Below are 12,278 nucleotides of genomic sequence, written 5' to 3'. Positions count from 1 at the left end.
CCAAGACTGGAAAATGTGAGATCTGCCATCAGGGTGTATATTTCAATCTTCAGGAGAGTAATATCAGAGGCTATGAGAACAGAAGCCTGATTGTAGCTGAATTGGAATTGGAAAATGAATGAGAATCTTGAGGTCAGTGGCAGACCAGGAAAGGAGATACTAAGAGTGCTGAAATTGTGAGAAGTACAGCTGGAGAGGAAAGCTGATAAAGGATTTAGCATGCCACATTCAAGGATTTGGAAGGATTTTTAAATGTTTTTAAGTAAAATATTTTGGCAGTACTTCGAACAATTTGAAATGCTCAGTGCATTAATCACTAGCTGCAGTGCGCAGCATGGTAGTGATGCCAAACTGTTGATTGTTTTATTTCTCTTCATCAGTGCTCAGCATCCTGACAGAGTGATTTGTCATTGAGCCAGGTTTGGGAGGAGGCATAGTTGAAGAGTAAAACTGAGAGAAAATGGGAGGCTCAATGTTCAGAGGTCTACATGAAGTGAAAGAGCAAGTATAATAGAAACAACAGACAAGGAATAATGGAACAATAGAGTCAGGGAAAGAGGTATATGAAATTTCTGAGCAAGTGGTTTCGGAGGCAAGGCACAGTGTGACCTTGGGAATGAGTCAAGTGAGGAGATGGAAGTCTGGCACTGAAGAAATCAAACTGCATTCCACACTCCTCTCCTGAGCTAACACCTTGGCTTATTCTCTCCAGTCACACTAACCAATTGTCCTGGAGATCATTAGGTATTGACATTCATCATTTCTCATTTTTTCTGATTCCATCATTTGACAAGTATTTACTTGAGTACTTGTGGACCCATTGGCAATAAGCCTGCATTTTAGTGGGAGATAGGAAGTTACTACAAAGCATACAATTATTTCATTACAACTGAGGTGAATGAAAAGAAAAGTAATAGCAGTCAAGCAAGTATGTAGTGCTGAAGTAGGCTGGAGGGCTGGGGGAGATCAGAAAGGCTTCCTTCTCCAAGTAAAAGTTGTCCTCAGGTAACATCTGACATATAATGGACATAATAGATACCAAATAATGTTGGTTGACTATTGAGAAAGAGGAAATCACTTTTTTCTCTCAGCAATTCATTACTAAAGGTAAAAGAACAAGTGAAGGGAAGTGTTATGGTTGAGATAATATGGTCCTCTGAGGGCACACATGTTGAAGGCTTGGTCCCCAGCTGGTGACACTTTTGGGAGGTGGTAAAACCTTTAAGAATTGGAGTTAGGTCATTAGGGGCATGCACTTGACAGGAATACTGGAAGCTTGGCCCCGTCCTCTCTCTTTTCACTTTCTGGATGTCATAAGCTCCTGCTATGATGTGCTGCTGAGCTACAGACCCAAAGTAACAGGACCAAGAGACCATGGACTAAAACCATGAGCCAGGATAAACCTTTCTCCTTTGTTTATTTTAGGTATTTTTGTCACAGTGATGGAAAGCTGACTAACCTAGGAGGAGAGCAAGGAGAGTGTTCCAAATAGATGGCAAGACCTGGGCAATGGTCCTGAAGAAAGGAGCACATGGCCTTCGGAAGATTGGCAGTTCCTACGAGTGGCAGGAAACAAATGCAAGAACGAGGAGACTGATGAAGAAAGAAGGGTCAACTCATGCTTCTGCAAGCCATGTTAAGGATGTCCCATGAACCACGAGGAGCCACGCAAGAGGTTAAGATGGGTGGGAGCGAGAAAGTGATTTACATTTGTGAGCTTCCAATTTGCATATTTTAAAGACCACTGATTACAGCTGGGCGCTGTGGTGCATGCCTGTTATCCTTGCAACTCAGGAGACTGGCAGGAGAATCACAAGTTGGAGGCCAGCCTCAACAACTTAGTGAGGCCCTAAGCAACTTAGCAAGACCCTATCTCAAAATAACAAATAAAGAGGGCTGGAGAAGTAGCTCCGTGGTAAAGTGCCCCTGGATTAAGTCCCTAGTACCTAAAATATTTTTAAAATTCTAAAAATAACCACTACAATTCAGGAATGTTTGGGGGCCTTGCTGGTGGTCCATATAAGAGGTGATGAAGACTTAGGCTGGAGTGATAATGGTAGAAGAGTAGTGGCCTCATTTAGAGACTGTTCATGGAGTTATATCAGTCACATTGTTTTGGTTGCTTATTTAAATTGTAATGAGATAACTAGTGTAAATTTTTGTTAGGGTATGTATCCAAATAGCAGATAAACTGACATACCCTTTGGTTCATCTAGAGTACAGCCCAGGAATAATAACCATGATTTGAAAAGAAGAAACAAGTTAAAAAATGTTATCCAGAAGGGAGAAAAGTCTTGGTGAGTTTCTGCATAACTTCAAACAATCAATTACACCTTCGAGATCCTGCCTTTTATACAATTCAAAGTAGTTTCAAGATATAAACTATGAGCAGACAGGATTTTAACTCAGTATTAAAGTTTATATTACTTGCCAGGGGCGGTGGTGCATGCCTGTAATCCCAGCAGCTCGGGAGGCTGAAACAAGGATCACGAGTTCAAAGCCAGCCTCAGCAAGGGCGAGGCCCTAAGCAACTCAGTGAGACCCTGTCTCTAACTTCAAAAAAAAAAAAAATGTGGCTCAGTGGTTGAGTGCCCAAGTTCAATCCCTGGTACCCACCCACCCCCCCAAAAAAGTTTATATTACTTAATACTTTAATATTTCTAACTAAACTTAGGGAAATAATGCCTGTCCCACGTCTCCCCATCTAGTCCAGTCCTTGTCCATAGTGACAACCATTTCGAACCCTTAGCTCTTTCTTTTTTTAATATTATTTTTAAATTGTTGGTGGACATTTATTTTCTTTATTTATGAATTTGCAGTGCCTACACATGGTAGGCAAGTGCTCTACCCACTGAGCCACAACACCAGGTCCCTTGGCTCTTTCTTTGGGTCATTATATCTATATTTCTAAAGAATACATTCTTATAATTTATTAATTTGAAACCTTATATATTGAATTATGATTGACTTTTTATGATGGAGAAGGATTTGGCTCTCATACTTCCCCTCTCCTCAATATGGGTATCAACATATTTAATAAGCATTTAAGTAATATAAAACTACGTAAATATTGTTCAATCGGAGCCAACACTTTATATACTATGAATATATTTTTTCTTGCATACTTTTTATTCTGCTTCAGTAAAATTGCTTTGTTTTTTCACTCATATTATCTTCGCATATAGATATACTTAATCCTTTTGGAATGCTTGCTCACATAATTCATTCTTTGTTTGCTTTATGGTCCTGGGATTGAACTCATGGTAACTTTACACTGAGCTAAATTCCCAGGGTTTTGTTTTGTTTTTTGAGACAATCTCACTAAGTTCCTAAGGCTGCACTCAAACTTGTGATCCTCCTGCCTCAGCCCTCATGATGCTGGGATTACAGGTGTGGGCCACCACATCTGGTGGGATGATTCATTATTTCAGTCTTCCCCCACCCTCTGTCCCCCACCCCTGAGCCTTGTCAGGAAACCCTTTCCTGGGATTCTTCTTTCTTTTGCACTAATTGACACTGGTTTTCTGGGACTTCCTCACAGTTGTACCAGTTTCCCTTCCCTTCTCTGGGTCAGATCCAGAATCCATCTCTAGAACCCATACCTTCTTCTTTCACCTTAAGTGTGCTTAGTTTACTTAAACATGTCCTGCACTAACTCCCTAAGAAGGGGTGCAGAGGGACAAACTTCTGAATCATGGGATGTGTGAAAATTTCTCTACTTTCCCTCTCATGATGATAACTAGGTCTAGAACTCTAAGTTTGTCCCTTTGAAAACATTTTTACCATACTAGTAAAGCCTGTGCAGACTGATCCAATTCTGTTTGTTCCTTTGTATCTGGCATTTCTTCTACCTGGAAGCTTTTAGGATAGTTTCTGTATTTCACACTGATGTCCCTTAAAGTGTATTGCTTTTTAAAATTCCCTTTTCATTGGGCTGAGGAGATAGCTCAGTTGGTAGAGTGCCTGCCTTGCAAGCACAAAGCCCTGGATTTGATCCCCAGCACCGCAAAAAAAAAATAAAAATTAAAAAATTAAAAAATAAATCCCTTTTCAAGGTATGTGATAGACTTCTCAAATCTGTGCCCTTAGCTCTGAAGAATTTTCTTTAATAACTTTTTTCCCTTTAGTTTCTTTTTCCTCTCTGAAATTTCTGTTACTTATGTTCTTTACTCAATTTTTTTGCTCTGTCTTTGAGATTTTTCAGTATTAAAAAAAGTTTCTTCTGTTCCTCATGATTTATTTTCTGTGTTATGTGTTTCACCTGTGTGTCTGTCTGTGGGTGCACACACACACACACTGGAAATGAACCCAGGGTCCCACACTGTCAGACAAGTGCTCTGCCACTGGCTGTGGCCTGTTTAATTTGAATTCTCCTTTCCATGGCATAAATTTTCTCTATGCATCTGGTTATGATAACTGTCTTTTATTTTATTTTGTGGTACTGGGAATTGAACCCAGGGGCACTTTACCACTAAACTACATATGCTCCCACCCCTTTTTAATTTTTATTTTGAGACAGGATTTCACTAAAATGCTCAGGCTGGCCCCAAACTTGGGATCCCCTGGCCTCAACCTCTCAAGTAACTGGCATAGGCAAGTGCCACCGCACGCAGCCTAACTGTTCACTTAAGCATTGTGCTAAAAAGTGCATTGAGGACAACTGGGAGCACCGTAAAGGAGGCCGCTCAGCACAGCGCTGGGACTCGGAGCAACCACTGGGGCTCCGGCGGCTGCCCAGGGGAGGAGTGACGAGGAGACCTGTGTGGACTCAGGACACCGGGGACTGCCCTGAGGAGGAGGAGGAGGAGGAGTGTGACCACTTGGATTCGGAGTGACTGCACCAGAGCTACAGGCGGTTGCCAGAGGAGAAGCCGCGCGGCGAGCTGTTTGGACTCAGACCACTTCTGAACCCCGGGGCCTGCCCGGAGGAGAAGGAGGAGGAGGAGGAGGAGCGCGGCGGGTCCTTTGGACTCGCAGTGACTGCATTAGCGCTCCAGGCGGCTGCTCAGAGGAGAAGGCGAGTGGTGAGTTGTTTGGACTTAAAGTGACCGCTCCTGAACACAGGGGGGCTGCCTGGAGGAGAAGCGTGGTGGGTCGCTTGGTCTTGAGTGGCCGCACCAGAGCTCCGGGCGGTTGCCCAGAGGACCCGTGCTGCGGGTCACGTGGACTCAGAGTCACTCAGAGCGACCGCTCCTGAACACCCCGGGGGTTATCTGGAGAAGGAGGAGGAACGGGGAGGGTCACTTCGACTCGGAGTGATTGATTGTCCAGGGCTACGGGTGGTTGGTGGGAGGTGGAGGCATGCAGTGAGTTTCTTGGACTCCTAGTGACCGCACCGGAATACTGGGCGGCTGTCTGGAGGAAGGGGCGTGTGGCGGGTCTCTGGGACTCAGAGCGATTGTACGGGGCCCCAGGTGGCTGCTCAGAGGAGGGGCCGCATAGCCAGGCGATTGGGTGCAGAGCAGGGTCCCAGAATCTAGGAGGCTTCTTGGTGGAAGAGCCGCACAGAGACAGGCTTAGGGTGGAGCGAAGGTTCCAGAACTGCGGGCAGATTCTCTGAGGAGGGGCAGCCTAAGGAGATTCATCTGCGAAGGGTGAGGCTCCCAGGCCCAGGAGGTAGGGCCGGGCCCCTGGGAACTTTGCAGAGGAAGGCAGCCCAGCCCAGGCGGTAGCTGTAAATTGAGGGGAACCTCTAGGAGGGAACTAACCAGTGAGACCACCCCACCGGGTGAGTCTTCCCTGCTGGGTGAGGTTTCCCCACAAAGACGGTAAAACCAGAGACTCAGGCCCAAACAGGCCTTGCCTCAGCCCGCAGCCTAGGTCCCCTTTGGATGGCCATTGGTCAACAAGTGGAGGCACCTCTGCCCACTAGCAGGGAATATACCCCACCTGAAGGCCACCACTCCTAGAGAGGCAGCTTCCTTGTGGAGCACCGCATTATCAACTTCCTCCAAGACTTCAGCCTACTGAAGGCTAAGGGGGGATATATATAGAAATCTTCAGGGTCATTGTAAGTCAATAGAGGAAATCTGCAATATCTCAGCAGTCCACTGAAACCTGAACAATATGAGAAAACAAGGAAAGAAAATGCTGCAAACAAATCTAGATGTTACATCAATAAAACCCAATGACAGCATGGCAGAAGAAATGACAGAAAAGGAGTTCAGAATGTACATAATTAAAATGATCAGAGAAGCAAACGATAAGATGAAAGAGCAAATGCATGCACTGAATAATGAGATGAAAGAGCAAATGCAAGCATTGAATGATCGCACCAATCGACAGTTAAAAGAGCAAATACAGGAAGCAAAAGATCATTTCAATAAAGAGTTAGAGATATTGAAAGAAAACCAAACAGAAATCCTTGACATGAAGGAAACAATAAACCAAATTAAGAACTCCATAGAAAGCATATCCAATAGGATAGAACACCTGGAAGACAGAACCTCAGACATTGAAGACAAAATATTTAACCTTGAAAACAAAGTTGAACAAACAGAGAAGATGGTAAGAAATCATGAACAGAATCTACAAGAACTATGGGATATCATGAAAAGGCCAAATTTAAGAATTATTGGGATTGAGGAAGGCCTAGAGAAACAAGCCAAAGGAATGAACAATTTATTCAATGAAATAATATCAGAAAATTTCCCAAATCTGAAGAATGAAATGGAAAATCAAGTTCAAGAGGCTTATAGGACTCCAAATACACAAAATTACAACAGACCCACACCAAGGCACATTATAATGAAAATACCTAACATACAAAATAAAGACAGAATTTTAAAGGCTGTGAGAGAAAAGAACCAAATTACATTCAGGGGGAAACCAATACGGATATCAGCAGACTTTTCAATCCAGACCCTAAAAGCTAGAAGGGCCTGGAACAACATTTTTCAAGCCCTGAAAGAAAATGGATGCCAACCAAGAATCTTATACCCAGCAAAACTTACCTTCAAATTTGACGATGAAATAAAATCCTTCCATGATAAACAAAAGCTAAAAGAATTTACAAAAAGAAAGCCAGCATTACAGAACATTCTCAGCAAAATATTCCATGAGGAAGAGATGAAAAACAAAGAAGCAAATCAGCAAAGGGAGGAATTATCCTAAAGGAATTGTCAAATAAAGGAGGAAACAAGTTGTGTCAAACAAATAAATAAAAAATGAACCAAATGACCGGGAAACCAAATCATATCTCTATAATAACCCTGAATGTTAATGACCTGAATTCATCAATCAAAAGACATAGACTGGCAGATTGGATTAAAAAGAAAGATCCAACAATATGTTGCCTGCAAGAGACTCACCTCATAGAAAAAGATACCCATAGACTAAAGGTGAAAGGATGGGGAAAAACATACCATGCGCATGGACTCAGCAAAAAAGCTGGAGTATCCATCCTCATTTCTGATAATGTGGACTTCAAGCCAAAGTTAGTCAGAAGGGATAAAGAAGGTCATTTCATACTGCTTAAGGGAAGCATAAATCAGCAAGATATAACAATCATAAACATCTATGCCCCAAACAGTGGCTCATCCATGTATGTCAAACAAATCCTTCTCAATTTCAGAAACCAAGTAGACCATAACACAATAATACTAGGTGATTTTAACACACCTCTCTCACCACTGGACAGATCTTCCAGACAAAAATTGAACAAAGAAACCATAGATCTCAATAACACAATCAACAATTTAGACTTAACGGACATTTATAGAATATACCATCCAACCAAGAGCGAATACACTTTCTTCTCAGCAGCACATGGATCCTTCTCTAAAATAGACCATATATTATGCCACAAAGCTAATGTTAGCAAATACAAGAAGATAGAGACACTACCATGTATTCTATCAGATCATAATGGATTGAAGTTAGAAATAAATGAAAGAGTAAAACACAGAAACTATTCCAACATCTGGAGATTAAACAATATGCTATTATATGATGAATGGATAACAGAAGATATCAGGAAGGAAATTAAAAAATTCTTAGAGGTAAATGAGAACAAAGAAACATCATATCAAAATCTCTGGGACACTATGAAAGCAGTACTTAGAGGGAAATTTATTTCATGGAGCGCATTTAATAAAAGAAGTAAAACTCAACAAATAAACGACCTAACACTACAGCTCAAAGCCCTAGAAAAAGAAGAACAGCACCAAAAGTAGTAGAAGACAGGAAATAGTTAAACTCAGAGCTGAAATCAATGAAATTGAAACAAAAGAAACAATACAAAAAATTGACAAAATAAATAGTTGGTTCTTCGAAAAAATAAACAAAATTGATAAACCTTTAGCCACACTAACAAAGAGAAGACGAGAGAAAACCCAAATCACCAGAATTCGGAATGAACAAGGAAATATCACAACAGACAGGATTGAAATACAAAACATAATTAGAAGCTATTTTGAAAATCTATACTCCAACAAAATAGAAAATTTCGAAGACATCAACAGGTTTCTAGAGACATATGAATTGCCTAAACTGAACGAGGAGGACATACACAATTTAAATAGACCAATTTCAAGTACTGAAATAGAAGAAGTCATCAAAAGCCTACCAATAAAGAAAAGTCCGGGACCAGATGGGTTCTCAGCTGAGTTCTACAAAACCTTTAAAGAAGAGCTCATTCCAATACTTCTCAAAGTATTCCATAAAATAGAAGAGGAGGGAACCCTCCCAAACTCATTCTATGAAGCCAATATCACACTGATACCTAAACCAGACAGAGACTCATCAAGGGAAGAAAATTTCAGACCAATATCCTTAATGACATCGACGCAAAAATTCTCAACAAAATTTTAGCAAATCGCATACAAAAACATATTAAAAAGATAGTGCACCATGATCAAGTGGGCTTCATCCCAGGTATGCAAGGTTGGTTCAACATCAGGAAATCAATAAACGTAATTCACCATATTAATAGACTTAAAGTCAAGAATCACATGATTATTTCAATAGATGCAGAAAAAGCATTTGATAAAATACAGCACCTCTTCATGCTGAAAACACTAGAAAAAATAGGGATAGTGGGAACATTCCTTAACATTGTAAAGGCCATTTATGCTAAGCCCATGGCTAATATCATTCTAAATGGTGAAAAACTGAAAGCATTCCCCCTAAAAACTGGAACAAGGCAGGGATGCCCTCTTTCACCACTTCTATTCAACATCGTTCTTGAGACTCTGGCCAAAGCAATTAGACAAACCAAAGAAATTAAAGGGATACGAATTGGAAAAGAAGAACTCAAACTATCCCTGTTTGCTGATGACATGATTATATATTTAGAGGAACCTGGAAATTCCACCAGAAAACTCTTAGAACTCATAAGTGAATTCAGTAAAGTAGCAGGTTACAAGATCAATGCTCATAAATCCAACGCATTTTTATACATAAGTGATGAATCTTCAGAAAGAAATTAGGAAAACTACCCCATTCACAATAGCCTCGAAAAAAATAAAATACTTGGGAATCAATCTCACAAAAGAGGTGAAAGACCTCTACAATGAGAACTATACAACACTAAAGAAAGAAATTAAAGAACACCTTAGAAGATGGAAAGATCTTCCATGTTCTTGGATAGGAAGAATTAATATTGTCAAAATGGCCATACTACCTAAAGTGCTATACAAATTCAATGCAATTCCAATTAAAATCCCAATTGTGTACCTTACAGAAATAGAGCAAGCAATTATGAAATTCATCTGGAAGAATAAGAAACCCAGAATAGCTAAAGCAATCCTTAGCAGGAAGAGTGAAACAGGGGGTATTGCAATACCAGATCTTCAACTCTACTACAAAGCAATAGTAACAAAAACGGCATGGTATTGGTACCAAAATAGAAAGGTAGATCAATGGTACAGAATAGAGGACACGGACACAAACCCAAATAAATACAATTTTCTCATACTAGACAAAGGTGCCAAAAATATGCAATGGAGAAAAGATAGCCTCTTCAACAAATGGTGCTGGGAGAATTGGAAATCCATATGCAACAGAATGAAACTAAACCCATATCTCTCACCATGCACGAAACTAAACTCAAAATGGATTAAGGACCTTGGAATCAGACCAGAGACCCTGCATCTTATAGAAGAAAAAGTAGGTCCAAATCTTCACCTTGTTGGTCTAGGATCAGACTTCCTTAACAGGACTCCCATAGCACAAGAAATAAAAGCTAGAATCAACCACTGGGATAGATTCAAACTAAAAAGCTTTCTCTCAGCAAAGGAAACTATCAGCAATGCGAAGAAAGAGCCTACAGAGTGGGAGAATATCTTTGCCAATCATACTTCAGATAGAGCACTAATCTCCAGAATCTATAAAGAACTCAAAAAACTCTACTCCAAGAATTCAAATAATCCAGTCGACAAATGGGCTAAGGAAATGAATAGACACTTCACAGAAGAAGATCTACAAGCAATCAACAAACATATGGAAAAATGTTCAACATCTCTAGTAATAAGAGAAATGCAAATCAAAACCACCCTAAGATTCCATCTCACCCCAATTAGAATGGCGATTATCAAGAATACGAGCAACAACAGGTGTTGGCGAGGATGTGCGGAGAAAGGTACACTCATACATTGCTGGTGGGGCTGCAAATTAGTGCAGCCACTCCGGAAAGCAGTGTGGAGATTCCTTAGAAAACTTGAAATGGACCCTCCATTTGACCCAGCTATCCCACTCCTTGGCCTATACCCAAAGGACTTAAAATCCGCATACTACAGAGATACAGCCACATCAATGTTCATAGCTGCTCAATTCACAATAGCCAGACTGTGGAACCAACCTAGATGCCCTTCAATTGATGAGTGGATAAAGAAACTGTGGTATATATATACAATGGAATATTACTCAGCCATAAAGAGTGATAAAATTATGGCATTTGCAGGCAAATGGATGAAATTGGAGAATATCATGCTAAGTGAGATAAGCCAATCTCAAAAAGCCAAAGGACGAATGATATTGCTAATAAGTGGAGGATGACACATAATGGGGGGGAGGGAAGGGTTAGTGTTAGGGTTAGAGTTAGGGTTAGGGAGGGGGACAAGTATGGAGGAAGGAAGTACTGTATAGAGGGTAAAGAGGGGTGGGAGGGGTGGGGGGAAGGGAAAAATAACAGAATGAATCAAACAACATTACTCTCTGTAAATTTATGATTACACAAATGGTATGCCTTTACGCCATGTACAAGCAGAGAAACAACATGTATCCCATTTGTTTACAATAAAAAAAAAAAGTGCATTGAAGCATGCAGTGTGTAGATGTGGCATTCCTTTGGTGGTTCCACTGGAGGCCAATGGTCATAAAATATTTTTCTGTGAAGTCAGAAAATAAATATTTTAGGCTTTGCAGTTTATAAGGTCTATGTTGCAACTTTGCAACTGTAGCACCAAAGCAGCCACAAGTAATATGTAAACTGATGGGATTGTGTGTCAATCCACACTGACAGTTTTTTAAAGATGATGTGACTACATTGAGCTAGAAACCTTCCAGAACTGTTAGTTCTCCGCTAATCTCTGCTCTGCTCTCTATTATTCATTGTTTTAGGTTTGCTGTTTGGAGATACAATTCCCTAAGGGAAGACTTATTTCCAGCTATGACAGAATAACTGGTACCTGCTCAGCCTTGCCTGCTGCAATCATAAAATCAGACAAAATATATGTGAGGTGACTTCTTTCAGGTATCAGACATCATGTACACAGGAAGACCTGAGGTGAGTCCCATGGGTGCCTAGCTGTGTGCTTAAGGATATTATCCTGACTCTAGCACAGAATCCAAGCAGATCACAGTGCTCCCACTCACTGGAGAGGAAGAAGTCAGAGTTCAGGGTAGTCACAGTGACTATCTGCAGGGGAGGGCAACAACAACAAAAAAAAAACCCATCTCAGACAGGATGCCATAATTTTTAAAATTATTTTTATACACACTTTTAGTTGTTGATGGACCTTTATTTTGTTCATTTATTCATACGTGGTGCTGAGAATTGAGCCCAGTGCCTCACACCTGCTAGGCAAGCCCTCTACCATTGAGCCACAAACCCAGCCCCTAGTATGCCATAAATAGGGAACCTTTATTCTCTGCTCCTTTGTGATAATTCTAAGCAGGGCATATGCTGATATACTCTTTTCGAATCAAAAAGAAAAAGGTACATTTCTTATCAAGCCTTACATTACCTTGCCAAAAGTTCATGTGAGACTTTCCTATGAAGTCTTTGCTAAGGGTTGCTCTGTTGGAATGTAATGCTACATGTCGCTTATAAAAAAGTA

General features: G+C 40.7%; 1 long non-coding RNA gene across 1 annotated transcript; it reads left to right on the top strand.

The window, feature by feature from the left end:
• The first annotated feature begins 786 nt into the window (after positions 1-786).
• Positions 787-12,040, top strand: LOC306664724. Its single transcript, XR_013764788.1, has 3 exons — positions 787-1,675; positions 2,217-2,297; positions 11,560-12,040. It is a non-coding gene; the product is annotated as an uncharacterized lncRNA (long non-coding RNA).
• The last annotated feature ends 238 nt before the right edge of the window (positions 12,041-12,278 follow it).

The sequence above is a fragment of the Sciurus vulgaris genome (genome assembly GCF_902686455.1).
Source record: "Sciurus vulgaris genome assembly, chromosome: 6".
Taxonomy (NCBI): Eukaryota; Metazoa; Chordata; class Mammalia; order Rodentia; family Sciuridae; genus Sciurus; species Sciurus vulgaris.
This window is presented reverse-complemented; position numbering and strand designations above follow the sequence as displayed.